Source organism: Callionymus lyra, chromosome 1 (genome assembly GCF_982586985.1).
Source record: "Callionymus lyra chromosome 1, fCalLyr1.hap1.1, whole genome shotgun sequence".
Taxonomy (NCBI): Eukaryota; Metazoa; Chordata; class Actinopteri; order Syngnathiformes; family Callionymidae; genus Callionymus; species Callionymus lyra.
In genome coordinates, this window is record NC_141818.1 from 54,277,675 (window position 1) to 54,291,641 (window position 13,967).

The 13,967-nt window shown below is 39.6% G+C and overlaps 1 protein-coding gene across 4 annotated transcripts in view; it reads right to left on the reverse strand.

Annotated features, from left to right (window-relative positions):
• Positions 1-13,967, reverse strand: part of kank1a (KN motif and ankyrin repeat domains 1a) — a 73,158-nt gene that overhangs the window by 51,458 nt on the left and 7,733 nt on the right. For 2 of the 4 annotated variants that reach the window (XM_087813059.1, XM_087813033.1), the window contains exon 1: positions 9,924-10,080. The exons of the other annotated variants lie outside the window; for them this stretch is intronic. The gene's annotated coding sequence lies outside the window, so the exon portion shown is untranslated. Of the gene's footprint in view, positions 1-9,923; positions 10,081-13,967 lie in introns of those variants that run through there. 4 annotated transcript variants of the gene reach the window in all.

Here is a 13,967-nt window from a genome sequence, read left to right on the forward strand (position 1 = left end):
CATGAAACATCTACTCTGTGGAGTCTTCATGACACATCTACTCTGTGGAGTCTTCATGACAATATCTACTCTGTGGAGTCTTCATGACACATCTACTCTGTGGAGTCTTTATGAAACGTCTACTCTGTGGAGTCTTTATGACAATATCTACTCTGTGGAGTCTTCATGAAACATCTACTCTGTTCCAGCGTCTGCAGACGTTCAAGACTCTTCACCGAGACTCTCTTCCAGCTCTTCTCAGTGAACTCAGCAACTTAAGTATCCACCGACTCAACACATCGATCCTTGCGAAGAGAGAATTCAAAATAACTGAGGAACAAGTATCGTCGAAGCTTCAGTGATCAGTAGTGGATCCAGACCAGAGCAGTCGCACGAGGATCAACACACCAGCAGACAACACATCGTTGTGTAACACACTTCTGATCCACACACACACACATCAATCTGATCAACACACACACTTCAATCTGATCAACACACATTCTTCTGCTGCCGTCAGACATCGACCGGCGCCAACATAAACCTGGCGCGTGTCGCAGCAGGTTCTGGACGCAGACGCCAGAGGTGTCGGCGCTTCATTCAGAACTTGATACAAATGTTATTAACTTATTATTATCTCTGCAGCGTTGGTTCATGTTTTCACATGAAAGCACGACAATCAATCATGTTGATCGACACCATTCAACGATTCAGAAGTTTTAATTTAGTTAAAATTAATTATAAGTCATTCTTGAAGAAAAAGGTTGAATCTGTGTTAATTAAATTAAATACCGTTTTATTTTTATATGCTTTTTTTTTTCTAAATAATTTAATATTCTAGTTACGATAAGAGAGAAGTGTTGGATCAAGTAGCTCAGTGATCTGTTGGTGCTGTCAGGAGGCGTTTTTACTTTAAAATCATTTGAATCAAAGAAGATAGAATTTAGAAAACGTATTTTGAATAAAGCATCGAATAAAGGGTCGAATGAAGGGTCGAATAAAGCGTCGAATAAAGGGTCGAATAAAGGGTCGAATAAAGGGTCGAATAAAGGGTCGAATAAAGGGTCGAATAAAGTGTCGAATAAAGTGTCGAATAAAGTGTCGAATAAAGGGTCGAATAAAGGGTTGAATAAAGGGTCGAATAAAGTGTCGAATAAAGTGGCGAATGAACTGTCGAATGAACTGTCGAATAAAGAGTCGAATAAAGCGTCGAATAAAGCGTCGAATAAAGCGTCGAATAAAGCGTCGAATAAAGCGTCGATTAAAGCGTCGAATAAAGCGTCGAATAAAGGGTCGAATAAAGGGTCGAATAAAGGGTCGAATAAAGGGTCGAATAAAGGGTCGAATAAAGTGTCGAATAAAGTGTCGAATAAAGGGTCGAATAAAGTGTCGAATAAAGTGTCGAATAAAGTGTCGAATAAAGTGTCGAATAAAGGGTCGAATAAAGTGTCGAATAAAGCGTCGAATGAACTGTCGAATGAACTGTCGAATGAACTGTCGAATAAAGGGTCGAATAAAGGGTCGAATAAAGTGTCGAATAAAGGGTCGAATAAAGTGTCGAATAAAGTGTCGAATAAAGTGTCGAATAAAGTGTCACATAAAGGGTCGAATAAAGGGTTGAATAAAGGGTCGAATAAAGTGTCGAATAAAGTGGCGAATGAACTGTCGAATGAACTGTCGAATAAAGAGTCGAATAAAGCGTCGAATAAAGCGTCGAATAAAGCGTCGAATAAAGCGTTGAATAAAGCGTCGATTAAAGTGTCGAATAAAGCGTTGAATAAAGTGTTGAATAAAGTGTTGAATAAAGTGTTGAATAAAGTGTGAAGTTAAATCTCCAGCGAGTTCAAAGCAGACTAAGTTAATCTAATCCGTTTCAGCACAAAAGGATTTGACGACGTCTCGACCACAGAGTCGTCAATAATGAGATTAAAAGCAGCTTCGCTTAAATCTCTTGATGCTTTTAAACATTTTCTATTGTCCAGCGAAACAAAACCTGCTCCATTTATTTACACGGTTTCCACTTTTTCTATGTATTTTTAAAGTAAAATTCATCCACGGCTCTAATGGGGACGTTCGAAAGTGCAGCATTTTCCAAGTCTAACAAAAATATCAGTAGATATTTTTACAACAAGATAAAATCTTAAAGTAAAAGTTGTAGCCACATTCCATCATCAGCCACTGAAATATAAATCTCTTGGACCCGCGGGCCAAACGTGGCCCATCAACTCATTTCATGGACAAGAGCCTCAAAAATGGAGACGCATCAACTGTGTGTTAGAATCACGACAAACACAAACAAGCTGGAATTCTCGCAGAAAGTGGAGATAAAAGATGACAATAAGGAAGCTTTTCAAAACTGAAAAAAGGCAAAAATTGCCCAAACATCCGCTTTAAAAGCTGCTGGAGTCACTGTATCCTCTCGTCCTCAGTCATCGTCGGGATTTCATCGTTCCCTTTAGCGGTGGAAGATGTAACGACTGCTGCCATCTAGCGGTTGGATGTTTAATTGCAACACAAAAATATAAAAACGCAATGAATATTTATTTGTTAATCGTAAATAAAAGAACGATAATAAAATGGAAAAACTAAAGTAAAAATAATCAGTACAATTATTTCATGCCGACTCGTGACCTTTCTGTGTGCAGTTAGTATGTTCTCCTGTGTCAGTGGGTTTACTCCGAACACTCCGGTTTCCTCCCACAGTCTACAAACATACAGAGGTCGATTGAGAACCTTGTGTGTCCTGAGACAGACTGGCGTCCTGTCCAGGGTGTCCCCTGCCTCTCACCCTATGATACTGGGATAGACTTCAGCCTAAAAATAGTCGATATTTTCTTCCTCAAGTCTTTTCTCAGCAGTTTCTTCAAATATCTTCTGGTGTTTCGGCGCCGCAGCTGGAATTGAACCGACAGCCCTGACAGAAGATCAAACTTCTTCAAGCTTCTCATGATCCTGGTCCTGGTCCAACATGTCCTTCTGTGTCAGAGAGGCTGTAATAACAGGCTCGTCCCTCGACCACAGACCAGCGACTCTTCACTCCAAACACTTATTTTTATCTTCCAGCAGGAACTAGAATTAGATAAATGACAGACAAACATCAGAGCTTCTGTGTGAAGATGCATCACAGAGACGTGACGGGTCTCGCTCACGGAGGCGCTAACTGACCGACTGAGCGACACGTACCAGTCGGGCGACGCCCCCTCGACCCCCTGCTCTCGACCCCCCGCCCTGGACCCCCCGCCCTGGACCCCCCTGACCCAGACCCCCCTGCAATCTCCTTAAGTGTTCTAAGAACCCGAGGCTGGACGTATAGATTGAGTCTAAGCCGAGCTCGTGAGGCACGAAGAGCAAACGCTCATAACAACATAATGGTTACACAATTGTGACGACACGACGCACACAACTGGACCCGTGAACACAAACACCTCAATAACTGTTGTGGCAACTTTTCATATTGAATTCAAATTGGAATAAATGAAAAAATATTTAATTTAGAAAAGATATTTTTGAATTATTGGAATCAGAAAATCAAACTCTATGTATAAAATAAAGTGTAATGTTGGGATCATTTAACTGACATTTATATTATTTTATAGCAAATTAAAAAGACAAAGAATTGAAAAAACAACAACATAGATTTCAGATTTTATCAGAATATTAAAACTGTTTAATTATGTTATACCAACATATTTTTAAATTATTTTAAAAGCGAAAAATTAAAAAAATATATTGATTTTCAAAAAAAAGGAATTGAATTAGAAAATAAAACTTTGTATAAATACATTATTTCATGTTTACACTGTTTTAAAAGTATATTTCTATTTAATTTGAAAATCTACAAATTGAAAATATTTTGAACTTTGAAAATAAATAAACATGTTTATTTATCTAAATATTAAATGATTGAAAAAAACATTTAAATTCAACCATAATTTATTGAGAAGACGTTAAAGTTTTTATAATTGATATATTAAAAATATATCAATTATAAAAACTTTATATTTATATTTATATATTTTCCTCATGTTTAAGATAAAAAATGAGATTTTATTTACATTTCCTGGAAACTTAAATGTTCAAAATGTATTTACAGAAAGTCATATTTAAGGAAGTTTTTCTCCATTTTACACTTTTTCTATGAGATGTTTGTCCTTCAAACTCAAGTAACATTTGTCCTTCAAACTCTAGTAACATTTGTCCTTCAAACTCTAGTAACATTTGTCCTTCAAACTCTAGTAACATTTGTCCTTCAAACTCTAGTAACATTTGTCCTTCAAACTCTAGTAACATTTGTCCTTCAAACTCTAGTATCATTTGTCCTTCAAACTCTAGTAACATTTGTCCTTCAAACTCTAGTAACATTTGTCCTTCAAACTCTAGTAACATTTGTCCTTCAAACTCTAGTAACATTTGTCCTTCAAACTCTAGTAACATTTGTCCTTCAAACTCTAGTAACATTTGTCCTTCAAACTCTAGTAACATTTGTCCTTCAAACTCTAGTATCATTTGTCCTTCAAACTCTAGTAACATTTGTCCTTCAAACTCTAGTAACATTTGTCCTTCAAACTCTAGTAACATTTGTCCTTCAAACTCTAGTAACATTTGTCCTTCAAACTCTAGTAACATTTGTCCTTCAAACTCTAGTAACATTTGTCCTTCAAACTCAAGTAACATTTGTCCTTCAAACTCTAGTAACATTTGTCCTTCAAACTCTAGTAACATTTGTCCTTCAAACTCTAGTAACATTTGTCCTTCAAACTCTAGTAACATTTGTCCTTCAAACTCTAGTAACATTTGTCCTTCAAACTCTAGTAACATTTGTCCTTCAAACTCTAGTAACATTTGTCCTTCAAACTCTAGTAACATTTGTCCTTCAAACTCTAGTAACATTTGTCCTTCAAACTCTAGTAACATTTGTCCTTCAAACTCAAGTAACATTTGTCCTTCAAACTCAAGTAACATTTGTCCTTCAAACTCTAGTAACATTTGTCCTTCAAACTCAAGTAACATTTGTCCTTCAAACTCTAGTAACATTTGTCCTTCAAACTCTAGTAACATTTGTCCTTCAAACTCTAGTAACATTTGTCCTTCAAACTCTAGTAACATTTGTCCTTCAAACTCAAGTAACATTTGTCCTTCAAACTCTAGTAACATTTGTCCTTCAAACTCTAGTAACATTTGTCCTTCAAACTCTAGTAACATTTGTCCTTCAAACTCTAGTAACATTTGTCCTTCAAACTCTAGTAACATTTGTCCTTCAAACTCAAGTAACATTTGTCCTTCAAACTCTAGTAACATTTGTCCTTCAAACTCTAGTAACATTTGTCCTTCAAACTCTAGTAACATTTGTCCTTCAAACTCTAGTAACATTTGTCCTTCAAACTCTAGTAACATTTGTCCTTCAAACTCAAGTAACATTTGTCCTTCAAACTCTAGTAACATTTGTCCTTCAAATCTAGTAACATTTGTCCTTCAAACTCTAGTAACATTTGTCCTTCAAACTCTAGTAACATTTGTCCTTCAAACTCTAGTAACATTTGTCCTTCAAACTCTAGTAACATTTGTCCTTCAAACTCTAGTAACATTTGTCCTTCAAACTCAAGTAACATTTGTCCTTCAAACTCTAGTAACATTTGTCCTTCAAACTCTAGTAACATTTGTCCTTCAAACTCTAGTAACATTTGTCCTTCAAACTCTAGTAACATTTGTCCTTCAAACTCTAGTAACATTTGTCCTTCAAACTCTAGTAACATTTGTCCTTCAAACTCTAGTAACATTTGTCCTTCAAACTCTAGTAACATTTGTCCTTCAAACTCTAGTAACATTTGTCCTTCAAACTCTAGTAACATTTGTCCTTCAAACTCAAGTAACATTTGTCCTTCAAACTCTAGTAACATTTGTCCTTCAAACTCTAGTAACATTTGTCCTTCAAACTCTAGTAACATTTGTCCTTCAAACTCAAGTAACATTTGTCCTTCAAACTCAAGTAGCATTTGTCCTTCAAATTCTAGTAACATTTGTCCTTCAAACTCTAGTAACATTTGTCCTTCAAACTCTAGTAACATTTGTCCTTCAAACTCTAGTAACATTTGTCCTTCAAACTCTAGTAACATTTGTCCTTCAAACTCTAGTAACATTTGTCCTTCAAACTCAAGTAACATTTGTCCTTCAAACTCAAGTAGCATTTGTCCTTCAAACTCAAGTAGCATTTGTCCTTCAAACTCAAGTAACATTTGTCCTTCAAACTCAAGTAGCATTTGTCCTTCAAACTCAAGTAACATTTGTCCTTCAAACTCTAGTAACATTTGTCCTTCAAACTTCAAGATTATGTTTCCAAGAGACAAAGTTATTTTCCCTCCAAGCTTCTGGACTCAGACGTTCTGATGACAAAACACGTCGAAGCTGCTGGTTCTGATCCTCACAACAAACCCGGAGATTCCTGAACAAACACCAGAACGTTCTGGAGACGAGAGTCTGATGTTTGGTGAAGGAGAGACGACTGTTGAGTGACCGTCCTCGTGGAGCAGTGGCTGATGGGAGATCAGACTCTGGAAGGACCTCAGAGAGGAACATGAACGTCCTCGTGGAGCAGTGGCTGATGGGAGATCAGACTCTGGAAGGACCTCAGAGAGGAACACGAACGTCCTCGTGGAGCAGTGGCTGATGGGAGATCAGACCCAGGAAGGACCTCAGAGAGGAACATGAACGTCCTCGTGGAGCAGTGGCTGATGGGAGATCAGACCCAGGAAGGACCTCAGAGAGGAACATGAACGTCCTCGTGGAGCAGTGGCTGATGGGAGATCAGACCCTGGAAGGACCTCAGAGAGGAACATGAACGTCCTCGTGGAGCAGTGGCTGATGGGAGATCAGACCCAGGAAGGACCTCAGAGAGGAACATGAACGTCCTCGTGGAGCAGTGGCTGATGGGAGATCAGACCCTGGAAGGACCTCAGAGAGGAACACGAACGTCCTCGACCTGCTCAGGAATGTTGAGATAAGGACATCCTTGAAACGTCCTTGAACGTCAGCGCGAGTCCAAGTCTATGTGGTCTCTTCAGGGTACTCCGGTTTCCTTCCATTCATTATATACAAATCTATTCGTAACTACACTATGAAATGGACTGTAACCCGGATCTCACCCTAGGTAGCTGGGACAGAACGACCGTTTGACGCTGTTAAAGCAACGACGGAGGAAAAGAACAAAAACATCTACGTTAACAAATTATAAATAGGTTTCAGAAAATATATTCAAGATTTATGTATCGATAGTTAACAGTTTGTATAGAATGTTTTTATATCAGTTAATTTATGTTTTATATTTATATAAAGTGTGTTTCGAATTAAATAATTTGATTTTGTTGTATAAATAAGTTGCAAATATTCAGAGTTTATTCATGTTTGTGTCGCAATAAAACTTCAGGCCTTTAGATGGCAGCAGTTATTACGTCCTCCGCAGCTAAAGGAAGAATGAAACTCCGGCGATGACTGAGGACGAGAGGATACAGTGAGTCCAGCAGCTTTTAAAGCTGCTGATTGGACATATTTTGGTTTGAAAACAAATGAAAGTAGTTACAACTTCAAGAGTCATGTGGTCTGTAAATACTACAACACCAGAGTCAAGTACTGGACAATACTACACATATATACTTGTTACTACACTATCACAACACCAGAGACAAGTACTGGACAATACTACACATATATACTTGTTACTACACTATCACAACACCAGAGTCAAGTACTGGACAATACTACACATATATCCTTGTTACTACACTATCACAACACCAGAGTCAAGTACTGGACAATACTACACATATATACTTGTTACTACACTATCACAACACCAGAGTCAAGTACTGGACAATACTACACATATATACTTGTTACTACACTATCACAACACCAGAGTCAAGTACTGGACAATACTACACATATATACTTGTTACTACACTATCACAACACCAGAGTCAAGTACTGGACAATACTACACATATATCCTTGTTACTACACTATCACAACACCAGAGTCAAGTACTGGACAGTACTACACATATATACTTGTTACTACACTATCACAACACCAGAGTCAAGTACTGGACAATACTACACATATATACTTGTTACTACACTATCACAACACCAGAGTCAAGTACTGGACAATACTACACATATATACTTGTTACTACACTATCACAACACCAGAGTCAAGTACTGGACAATACTACACATATATACTTGTTACTACACTATCACAACACCAGAGTCAAGTACTGGACAATACTACACATATATACTTGTTACTACACTATCACAACACCAGAGTCAAGTACTGGACAATACTACACATATATACTTGTTACTACACCATCACAACACCAGAGTCAAGTACTGGACAATACTACACATATATACTTGTTACTACACTATCACAACACCAGAGTCAAGTACTGGACAATACTACACATATATACTTGTTACTACACTATGACAACACCAGAGTCAAGTACTGGACAATACTACACATATCTTACTATAAACAAACACCTATAATCATCAACAGCAAATAGAAGTTTTATAAAAACTTCACATCATTAAACTTTGACTTCAATCAATCCTGAACAAGGAGATGGTTTTGGTAAGAAATGAATCTTGAATTTTTTTGTTTTTCAGCCATTTTTAAAAATGCTAACGATGGTCATCGATGAGAGACTCGTCGTTCAGCCTCGGGTCATGTGATCAGGTGTAAAGACAGAGAAAAGTATCATAATAACACAAAAATAAAAGAACAATATCAATCATTTCCTCGACGTCAACAGAGACATCAGGATCTTCCTGGTCCTGGTCCTGGTTCTGGACTCAAGACTCGGTTCGTTCTCATCAACACCAGACGACACATCGTGAAAAAGTAACAAAGATTAAAAAGTGATCATTTTTACGAGTCCCTCGTCAAAGACCTGAGGGTCTCCTGAGGGTCTCCTGAGGGTCCAGTGAAAGCCTCGTCCCCTCCTCGTGACCCCGAGAGAAGGTGGCAGCACAATAGAGACCATGAAGGTCTGCAGCCCTGCACCCCCACGTGAAGCCTTTATGAGCCTGTTAAGATCTCAGAGCAACAGGAAACTCATTATGGAGAGAAGAATTCCTGGAGAAGGCCTTGAATCTGACGCTGAACATGAGAGATTATCATTTATATTTAACATAAAGCAGCAGGATTATAGTTATATTTAACATATAACAGCGACATTATAGTTATATTTAACATATAACAGCAGGATTATAGTTATATTTAACATATAACAGCGACATTATAGTTATATTTAACATATAACAGCAGGATTATAGTTATATTTAACATATAACAGCAACATTATAGTTATATTTAACATATAACAGCGACATTATCTCAGTTAAACTGCTGAAGATACAACAACAACATAGATTAAGAAGTGAAAATACAACATTATTATCTTCTGCGTTAAACAACCATTAATTCTCTTTATCGCTGAATAAACTTAAATGCAGTTAAAAGGAGCAACAAATGCACAACAATCCCAACAACTGAGTCCGAGGCCGTGGTGACTCACACTGGATCATATAATCTCAGGATTAACGACCACATGAAGCAGATGAAAGTCAAGTTTTCAAAACACGCTGCAAAGAAAAACAATATTTTCCGACACAAGAAAGTTTTGCAAACACAACACGTCCTCGGGGTTCGGTTCTGAGGTTCTGATCGTGTCTGGAGCTTTAAGTTCCGTGAGAATAATGGCAGTAAATGAAGAATATTCCAGTTTAAACGAGATCCTAGTCACTCGTCACAGACGCACCTGAGCAGGTGAAGCAGATCCAGACTCGACCAGTCGAGCCTCGAACATCGATGTTTAAAACATACATTTATAATGAAAGTATTTCTTTAAAGACGCGAATATAAAGAGTCAAACTCACCAGAGTTTACGAGCCTCAGTCCAGCACCTGAACGCACCTCCTTCTGCGCAGGAAACTAAAGTTTCACTAACCAGACCAGGTTAACTCTTTTAAACCCGTTTTACGCGTATATTCCGAGGCGGTGCTGGACGGCCGGTTCCGTCCACTCCTGCTGCCTCTTTGTACTTGTCCGCCTCGGTCTGTGTGGCGCATGCGCAGTGGCGGCAGCTCTCGGCTGTCGGGCGGCGCTAATAAGGTCAGTGAACGTCTCATCAGGTAAGCTCACCTGCCGCGTCTGACTTTGGCCTACTTCTTACCTGGCGGACTCACCTGAGCTCCTCGTGTCCAATCATCGATCCAGAACCACTAGGTTCTGATCCATTACGTCACGAAGGTTTGATTGACACAAGGTTACGTTGAGTTTGTCTTTGAACGCAACATCGACAGAGTTTATGTTTATATTCGAATAAATAATGTATTTATTTTCAAACTGACTGGAATATTAAACCAAGTCATTGTGTTTTATTTCAAGATGATTTTTCTGGTAGTTTAAAAATATATATATATTTAATGGTATTTAAAAGCGAACAGTAGCGGACACTGCCCTCTAGCGTCAGGTTGCTGTAGTTGCGGGATGTCTCTCTTTACTTCAAACATTTATCGATTATTTGTAAATAAATTGAGGAGAAAAAAACGCGTTGGTTTCAATTTTAAACAGTTTCCGGTTATTTACTCTCATCTCCAGACATTTTCATTTATTTCATTGAAGTTTTCCAGACAATATATTTTTCTTCTTATTTAAAGCAAATGTTCATGAGTTTTGTGTCGTGTTTACTTTATGTATAAATGTATTTAATGTACTTATTGCTGCCTATTTTTTTTAAATGGTGTGAAATTAATATTTTAATGTTTATTTCATTTATAAATGTTTTAAACAGCTTCTTTGTTTCAACATCTCCCAGGACCTGGTTCCTGAAGAAGACCCAGCAGAGGAGGAACTTCTGCGTCAGCTGAAGAGACACGAGCTGTCCAAGCATCTGATGATGAACTTCTACAGTCGTCAGTCGGTTCTTCCTCCTCCATCACTGTGTGGTTCTCTGCAGCAACACAGTGATGGAGGAGATTCAACTGTGACCTTGATCATCGGTGCCACTGAGACCTCCATCCAGGAACTGAACGAGTCCAGGACCAGGAGGAGAGCAGAGAACATCATCAAAGACCCGACTCACCCCAGATCCTCCTTCTTCTGACCCCAGACAAGGACAAGAACCTCCTCAAGAAGACTTTCTACCTCCACCATCTCACTCTTGAACACTTCATCTCCACCATCTCACTCTTGAACACTTCATCTCCACCATCTCATTCTTGAACACTTCATCTCCACCATCTCACTCTTGAACACTTCATCTCCACCATCTCACTCTTGAACACTTCATCTCCACCATCTCACTCTTGAACACTTCATCTCCACCATCTCACTCTTGAACACTTCATCTCCACCATCTCACTCTTGAACACTTCACCTCCACCATCTCACTGTTGAACACTTCATCTCCACCATCTCACTCTTGAACACTTCACCTCCACCATCTCACTCTTGAACACTTCATCTCCACCATCTCACTGTTGAACACTTCATCTCCACCATCTCACTCTTGAACACTTCATCTCCACCATCTCACTGTTGAACACTTCATCTCCACCATCTCACTCTTGAACACTTCACCTCCACCATCTCACTCTTGAACACTTCACCTCCACCATCTCACTGTTGAACACTTCATCTCCACCATCTCACTCTTGAACACTTCATCTCCACCATCTCACTCTTGAACACTTCACCTCCACCATCTCACTGTTGAACACTTCACCTCCACCATCTCACTCTTGAACACTTCATCTCCACCATCTCACTCTTGAACACTTCACCTCCACCATCTCACTCTTGAACACTTCACCTCCACCATCTCACTCTTGAACACTTCACCTCCACCATCTCACTGTTGAACACTTCATCTCCACCATCTCACTCTTGAACACTTCATCTCCACCATCTCACTCTTGAACACTTCACCTCCACCATCTCACTGTTGAACACTTCACCTCCACCATCTCACTGTTGAACACTTCATCTCCACCATCTCACTCTTGAACACTTCACCTCCACCATCTCACTCTTGAACACTTCACCTCCACCATCTCACTGTTGAACACTTCACCTCCACCATCTCACTCTTGAACACTTCATCTCCACCAGCTCACTCTTGAACACTTCACCTCCACCATCTCACTCTTGAACACTTCACCTCCACCATCTCACTGTTGAACACTTCATCTCCACCATCTCACTGTTGAACACTTCATCTCCACCATCTCACTGTTGAACACTTCATCTCCACCATCTCACTGTTGAACACTTCACCTCCACCATCTCACTCTTGAACACTTCATCTCCACCATCTCACTCTTGAACACTTCATCTCCACCATGTCACTCTTGAACACTTCACCTCCACCATCTCACTCTTGAACACTTCACCTCCACCATCTAACTCTTGAACACTTCATCTCCACCATCTCACTCTTGAACACTTCATCTCCACCATCTCACTCTTGAACACTTCATCTCCACCATCTCACTCTTGAACACTTCATCTCCACCATCTCACTGTTGAACACTTCACCTCCACCATCTCACTCTTGAACACTTCATCTCCACCATCTCACTCTTGAACACTTCATCTCCACCATCTCACTCTTGAACACTTCATCTCCACCATCTCACTCTTGAACACTTCACCTCCACCATCTCACTGTTGAACACTTCACCTCCACCATCTCACTGTTGAACACTTCATCTCCACCATCTCACTCTTGAACACTTCATCTCCACCATCTCACTCTTGAACACTTCATCTCCACCATCTCACTCTTGAACACTTCATCTCCACCATCTCACTCTTGAACACTTCACCTCCACCATCTCACTCTTGAACACTTCATCTCCACCATCTCACTCTTGAACACTTCATCTCCACCATCTCACTCTTGAACACTTCATCTCCACCATCTCACTCTTGAACACTTCATCTCCACCATCTCACTGTTGAACACTTCATCTCCACCATCTCACTCTTGAACACTTCATCTCCACCATCTCACTCTTGAACACTTCATCTCCACCATCTCACTCTTGAACACTTCATCTCCACCATCTCACTCTTGAACACTTCATCTCCACCATCTCACTCTTGAACACTTCATCTCCACCATCTCACTCTTGAACACTTCATCTCCACCATCTCACTGTTGAACACTTCATCTCCACCATCTCACTCTTGAACACTTCATCTCCACCATCTCACTGTTGAACACTTCATCTCCACCATCTCACTGTTGAACACTTCATCTCCACCATCTCACTCTTGAACACTTCATCTCCACCATCTCACTCTTGAACACTTCATCTCCACCATCTCACTGTTGAACACTTCATCTCCACCATCTAACTCTTGAACACTTCATCTCCACCATCTCACTCTTGAACACTTCATCTCCACCATCTCACTGTTGAACACTTCATCTCCACCATCTCACTCTTGAACACTTCATCTCCACCATCTCACTGTTGAACACTTCACCTCCACCATCTCACTCTTGAACACTTCATCTCCACCATCTCACTCTTGAACACTTCATCTCCACCATCTCACTCTTGAACACTTCATCTCCACCATCTCACTCTTGAACACTTCATCTCCACCATCTCACTCTTGAACACTTCATCTCCACCATCTCACTCTTGAACACTTCATCTCCACCATCTCACTCTTGAACACTTCATCTCCACCATCTCACTCTTGAACACTTCATCTCCACCATCTCACTCTTGAACACTTCATCTCCACCATCTCACTCTTGAACACTTCATCTCCACCATCTCACTCTTGAACACTTCATCTCCACCATCTCACTCTTGAACACTTCACCTCCACCATCTCACTGTTGAACACTTCATCTCCACCATCTCACTGTTGAACACTTCATCTCCACCATCTCACTCTTG